The sequence below is a fragment of the Quercus suber genome, unplaced genomic scaffold (genome assembly GCF_002906115.3).
Source record: "Quercus suber isolate HL8 unplaced genomic scaffold, Cork oak 2.0 scaffold_473, whole genome shotgun sequence".
Lineage (NCBI taxonomy): Eukaryota > Viridiplantae > Streptophyta > Magnoliopsida > Fagales > Fagaceae > Quercus > Quercus suber.
Genome location: NW_027069924.1, coordinates 495,433 through 502,408, shown reverse-complemented (window position 1 = coordinate 502,408; position 6,976 = coordinate 495,433). Strand labels below are relative to the sequence as shown.

At 31.7% G+C, this 6,976-nt stretch overlaps 1 long non-coding RNA gene across 2 annotated transcripts; it reads left to right on the top strand.

Annotated features, from left to right (window-relative positions):
* Nucleotides 1-4,835: 4,835 nt before the first annotated feature.
* Nucleotides 4,836-6,976, top strand: LOC111987783 (uncharacterized). Of its 2 annotated transcripts, XR_010624709.1 has the most exons (6): nucleotides 4,836-5,254; nucleotides 6,201-6,285; nucleotides 6,397-6,440; nucleotides 6,519-6,581; nucleotides 6,668-6,714; nucleotides 6,804-6,976. It is a non-coding gene; the product is annotated as an uncharacterized LOC111987783 (long non-coding RNA). The 2 variants fall into 2 exon arrangements; XR_010624708.1 differs by having other exon boundaries at nucleotides 6,201-6,440.

Below are 6,976 nucleotides of genomic sequence, written 5' to 3'. Positions count from 1 at the left end.
AGTTTGTACATGTACTCAAGGGTTAATTAAGAAATTGATATTTCTTGTTTGTATACCCTCTATAGCTTAGTTAAGCACTATCATGCATTGCATTTACATTGTTCAATTAGCATAATGTGTGCTTTTTGTTTTTGCTCATAAATTTTTTTTAAACCAAAAGGATTGTTGTGTTTTGTATTTCACAACTTGGATTTATAATCAAGGATTGACCAATTTATCTTTATATAACATGTTTATGTACCTTGTTTAGCTTTGATGAGCTTATTTATTGCACTTTACTAGTTTGAGCTTTGTAGTGCATGTTGTGTGGGAGTTGTTTATAGTTTTTGATCACATGATCTTGATCTTGAAGTCACATGCCTTTGATTGTCAGACTTGAACTTTTTGAGAAAGGCATAAATAACCATCTCACCATTGTTTCCTAGCCAATCATGAACACCTTAGTGCATATCGTAAGATTTTGTGCTCAAGAAAGTGTAGCACATGCACAAAAAGAACATAAGGTATAGCCTCGGTTTAAATACTAAAATTGATGTGTAGATTATTGGGCTATAATAACTTTAAATCAAATAAAATTGGTGTGTACATTATCCAAGCTATCTTTAACAAATTTCTAATTAAATAAAATTGGTGTGTACATTATGAGGCAAATCAAGAAACTTACATAATTGCAAGCTTTTATTCTAGGAGATGTGGGAGTTATATGATGTAACTCTTTGGGTGATAGTCTCTTTCAATCTTATGTGATAAATTTTGTAGAAATTGTGATTGATTTATATTTACATATCACCTCACATGTATTTCAAACTTTTGCTAGTTGCACACACTACACAAGTTACTCTTTGCTAAACTTGGTACATTTTATTGTGTGTGATCTTGTTGTGGCCATCCAAGATTAAAAGTTCATTGATCTTAATGCAAAATGTGTTTAAAGTTTGAGATTTTAGGACAAGTTGGTCGAAAAACTTGTTTTTGGAAGATCTGGGTTGAATTCTAGTGTTTTTGAAAAACTTTTAATCTAATACTCATACATTTCATTCATGAAACATTATGCTTTGAGGAGTTTCTGCATTAAACTGCTCTGTTTTTCAAAATTTTGATTTTTCTAGATTTTCGATTGATCAAATTTGTCTCTCCACCGATCGAAATTGAAAAATTTTCAGTTTCTAAGTTTTTGACCAAATTTTTTTCATGCATCATTTATGTTTAGGATTCGCATGAATTGCATTGTTTTTCTGTATCCATCTTGCAGTTTTGCAATCATATCTCTCATTGTTTTCACACATAACATGCATACACTTTACTAAATTGGGTACTTAACTTGATCTAAAAATTGATTAACTAATTTTTGAGTTATGTACTTGTAGTATATGCTATTTTTATTTGTGAATTGCAAAAAATATTTTTCTTAAGAAATATGATGGATAATCAATGTGCCAATATTTTTTCTACTTAATTTGAGTTCAAAAGACCATCTGTTTATGGGACACATAGTATCAAGTTTGCATTTATTTAAAGAGAGAATATTTTTCTTCACGTGTATCCTTAACTTAGTTTTTAAGTTTGGTTTGTGTGTCTTTATTTTCCCCACTTCCTAAATTTTTTCCAAAACTTGTTTTGTTTTTTCTATTTTTACAGGGGAAGAAGCTTGTTTTTTAACCTTTGCTCTTCATAGGGGGAGTTGTCTCTATTTTCTATAGAGTTGTATTGTTTTGTGTTACCTTAATTCTCTATTTTCTCTCGACTTTTGTTGTGTATTTTTTTTTTAATTTGGGCAACAATGAGTTGTCTTTGTCAATACGTGACAAAAAGGAAGAGATGTAGATGAAATTTGGGAATATATGGGAATCTTGTTTGTTTTGTTTAGGGGGAGCTGAATTTGTTTTTGATAATGGGAGAAAATAAATTTTGTAGGTATCTAACTTTGGGGGAGAGTTAGTTTGCATATTTGTTGTTTTATTATTTTTTACTTGTATTTTCCACATATGCGTTTATACATTTGTTAAGTGTTTCAGGAATATATAAGTTAATTCAGTCATGCTGTTGTCTACACTTGCAATTGATAGATAGTAGTTAGGTTGAATTGTTTTAGGGCTATTTGTAAATTTGAGCATTTCATGTTTATGATGTGTTTTGTCACGGATTGCCAAATGGGGAGATTGTTAGGTTCTAAGAAATTAGGAATTACTATATTAGAACTTCAATTTGTATTTTGTTGACAAACCATAGTCAAAACATTTAGTCTAAGTTTAGGCTTGCTCAAAGTATGTTTATTTGTAAGATTGGAATCGAGTGATTGCAGGATTTATTGGACTAAATCTGCAAGGCTTGATTGATCGAAAATTAGACTCAATCGATCGAACCACGTGCAGATTTATTTTTCTGTAGAATTCCAGTTCAATCCAAACTCTACTTAAACGTCTTGGGGTTCAAGTAAAACACTCATATATATAAGGGAAACCCTAAAACGTTTTTGAGAGCTTTTAGAGAGATTAAAGTTCGGTGTGTGCCTCTTTTTATTTTTAGGGTTTTGTACCCAAAGGCTCTCTAAAGGTGGTTGCTCATATTGCGGTTTGTGTAAATTTCTTGTGAGATCTGTGAGGAGCTTTCCTTTACACAAACTTAGGATTATCAAGAAGGAGATTTGTTCAAGAACTTGATGATTATTCAGTTGCTGTCATAAGAGTTTAAAGATACACAAGCGGGAGTGCATATACTTGCTGGAGAATCCAAGAAAGAAGGAGTCCGTGGTCTCAGAGCTTGCACGTGGTCGTGTCAATAAGTTTCTACTAGTGGGTAGCAATAGAATGTTAGTGGTCTAAGTTCTATTTTACAAACTCCAATTCTTTCTATAGTGGATTCAAGTTTACCTTGAGGATATTTAGGTTAAATCCTCCCCAAGTTTTTTACCGGTTTGGTTTTCTTGGGTCATCATATTTTTGTGTTATTTATATTTCCGCTGTTATGCATGATATGATTGTTTGATTGTGATAGCCTAGATCTGGAATTTGGACTAAGTAATAACTTGGCTTGTTAACTAGGTTAATCCAATTGTGTTTTAAAGGGTCTAAAAACTAACACACACACACATATATATATATAATGAATCTTTACACATACCTTTAAGAAAACTTTATATATTCCACTTTTTTGGATGCATAAAATTATAGACTACTACTCCATAATGATAGTGACTAATTAATTTTATATTTTTCTTTTAGTGATCTCATTTGTAGCGCTTCTTACCATTGTCATATATTTACTTATTGATGATTTGCATAACAAAGACGATAAATGAGAGTCATTAGATTTTTGAAAGTAATAGTGTATGAAAATTATATATATATAATAATTAAGGTTAAATGAACTGTCAAAAAATGGATTTTTAAATTTTCTAGCTTTATTTCTTATGTAATTTCTTCTACTATTAGAGAACATCTCTTTTTTAGCTATGATTAATATGGTTTCCATAGTTAGAGTTTAATTAGTTTTAAATTTAAATTTAGTACTATGATTGTATTTAATTGTTGATTGTTGATTTAATTTTTTAAGTGAATTTAACGGTTTATGTTACTACACTGTAAAATTTTTAATGTTCTCCACCCGGTAATCTCCATTTTATTTTTTACTTCTCCTTACAACCTCTTTATTTTCCAATCAATGATTACTAATTGATGTTTGGTTTTTTTTCTTTATCTACTCTTTATTACTTTGTATTGGTTTTTTTTATACCATCTCTCTCTCTCTCTCTCTCTCTCTCTCTCTCTCTCTCCATTGGTAAGTTTTTACTTTGCTTAGTTGATCATCTTTGAGTAAAATATCCAAAAAAGAATAAGACAAAATATAATTTACTCTAAAGCATCATTATGCTATTAATGTTTTTATGTATAGCTACTTGAGGAACTTGTGATTAATTCTTTTTTGGAATTCCAATTATTCTTTTGTCTAGCCTTCTAGATTAATTTTTAGGGGTGCAAACGATAGTCTAGAGGTAAATACATTCTTTGTGGTGTCCACCACTATCTACCTATGAAAAAAAAAAAAAAAAAAAAGAAGGTCATGTAAACAGTAAAATTAATTGTGTTCCTGATAGCAATCAGGTACCTATATATATAGCAGAAATAACACCTAAGAATCTTCGAGGAGGGTTTACAACTGTTCATTAGGTAAGGCAAAAGTCTCGTGAATATGAAAACTGTGTAAGTCATTGCCCTGTTCACCTACTAATTGCCACTCATACAGTTAATGATTTGTTGTGGCATATCATTAACATATCTAATTGGAGCTTTTTTGAACTGGCGAACTTTGGCTTTGAATGGTAAGCTTCCCTGCTCTTGTCTTGTATTCTTGTCATTTGAAGGTAGTTTCATGGTAAGGCTTTTTTTTTTTTTTTTTTATTCTTTCTTTAATTCAAGAACTATATCATGTCCAGTACAACTTCTTGGTCTACTCTTCATTCCAAAATCTCCAAGATGGCTAGTGAGTTATTCAAAAATTTATTAGAAGATTTTTTTGGAAGGTGTTAGGGAGATAGCACGTTGGGGAGACTCCAATTGATGAGTTAATATAATATATCACAACACCACTTAACCCAAAAGCTTGAGCCAATGGGTTCATGCTCAATTATGTTATATTTAATCACTCACTTTTGTCATTATTATCTAATGTGGGACTTCACTACTTATAACTAAACAACTTACAACTAAGCACACCACTCACACATAAATATTCTAACAAAAGGTGCTCTTTGGATAATGCATTTGAAAACTACCAAAAAAAAAAAAAAAGAGTTAAAAGTTTTGCTAATCATTTCTTTTTCCTTTATTCTTCTTTTTAGCCAAGTACATGTGATTTGACAAAGATGTCTAATTGCTATAAAGTGGAAAAGAAAATTCAAGCATTGACTGACATGGTCATATGATTTTTTTTTAGGCAAAAATTGGTCGAAAGAAAGAGTGTGAAGCTACTCTACAGCATCTTAGGAGGCAGAATGCTGATATCACTCTAGAAGCTACTGAGATTAGAGTAACTTTTGGACTTCAGATGTCAATGAGAAGATAACTCTTCATTTCCTCTTTAACTAGAAAATTACTTACTTTGACATAGTCTTGAATATTTTCCAACAATTTTGCTTAGAAACAAGTATTGACATGGTTTTTGAATCATTTTATAGGAGTACACAAAAACCCATCAATAGTTTTCTGAAGCTAGAATTCTTGACTTATTTCAATGGAAATATGCTCATTCACTTATTGTAAGCTTTTGTATCTGTTAGGTTCTAAAGACTTAGGATTTATTGTATTTAGAACACTAATATGTAATGTTGGCAAACCATGATCAAAACAATATGTTTAGTCTTGTTTAGGCTTCCTCAAAGTTGTGTAATTCATGTAAAGTTGGAATCGAGTGGCTGCAGATGTATTGGTGCATTTCGGCCTAGCTCGATCGATCGAAAGTCGGCCAGAATGTTTTTCTGTAAAATTTTCCAATTCAGCCTTACCTCATTAAACGTTTAGGGTTTTATGTTTTTATCCTAGGTATATAAGGCAAAACCCCAGCCATGTTTTTTAGAGTTTCTCTGAGTGTATTGTTGCTCATACTTTGCTGTTTGTGTAAATGTCTTGTGAGATCCTTGAGGAGCTTTCCTTCACATAAACTTAGGGTTTTCAAGGTAGAGATTATATCAACATCTTGATGATCAACTCAGTTGCTGCCATTGGAGCTTAAAGAAACACAAGCGGGGGTGCTTGTATCTTGTGGGGAATCCAAGAAAGAAGGAGTTCATGGATTCGGAGCTTGCACGTGGTCGTGTCAGTAAGTTCTACTGGTGGGTAGCATTAGGAAGTCAAGCGGGGAGCTTGTAAGTCCTTTTATATGAACTTCGATTCTTTCATATAGTGGATTCAAGTTTACCTTGAGGATAGATAGGTCAAATTCTCCCCAGGTTTTTACAGTGTGATTTCCTGGGTCATCATATCTTTGTGTTATTTACTTTTCCGTTGCTTTATATATTTGATATGATTGTTTGATTTGTTAACCTAGACTTGAATAATTTGACTAAATTAATCACTTGGCTAATTAACTAGGTTAATCTGGTTGGGTTAAGGGGTCTAAAACTGTTCAGTATCATAATCTTTGTAGCACGTTTTTTAATTTTTTAGACAAGTTTGATCTTTTTGGCTAGCATAAAAGTGGGTTAGGTTGGAGTTGGCCTGATGGTACTGCAATAATTTGGAGGAGTCAATGGAATTGCATTTTATGCAAGTGCTATATTCATAACAGCTGGTAGAAAAAGGATTGTCTTTTTTCTTTCTCTTATTTTTTTTCCCTTATTTAATGCTACTTATAGTTAACAAGAAATGGAAGTTGAATAGAGGAATACTTTGTAAATGACAGGGTTTTCGGGTAGTACTGGGACCATAGCAATGGTCATTGTTCAGGTTCTTGACTCTCTTTGCCGAATTCCAACATTTGCTTCTACTTAATGCTTTTTAAGTAATTTACATGATTTTGTACAGATTCCAATGATGGCATTAGGGGTAATTTTGATCGATAAATCTGGAAGGCAGCCACTTCTATTGGTAAGAAGGTTAAGAAATCTCTACTGTGTAATGAAGTTGAATGAAAAAATTTTGAATTCCACTATATTCATAGGTTTTTGCTGTAGGAACATGCTTAGGTTGCTTACTTGTGGGATTGTCATTCTTCTTACAGGTATTTATAGAAAAACCTATTTTTCTTGAAAACTAGTTTCATCGGTTTTGTTGAATATTTCTTAATAGAATAAAGATTCAATTATGTAGGATCTTCAAACATGGACCAAGACAACGCCAATTTTAGCACTTGTTGGTGTACTGGTATTGCAATTATCCCAAGGACAATTTTTTTTTTCTTTTCTTATGAAACATCCAAAGAAAGAACAGCATGTAAAAAAATGTTATTTAACTTTTTTCTCCAACTTTCTTCATTTTATCCA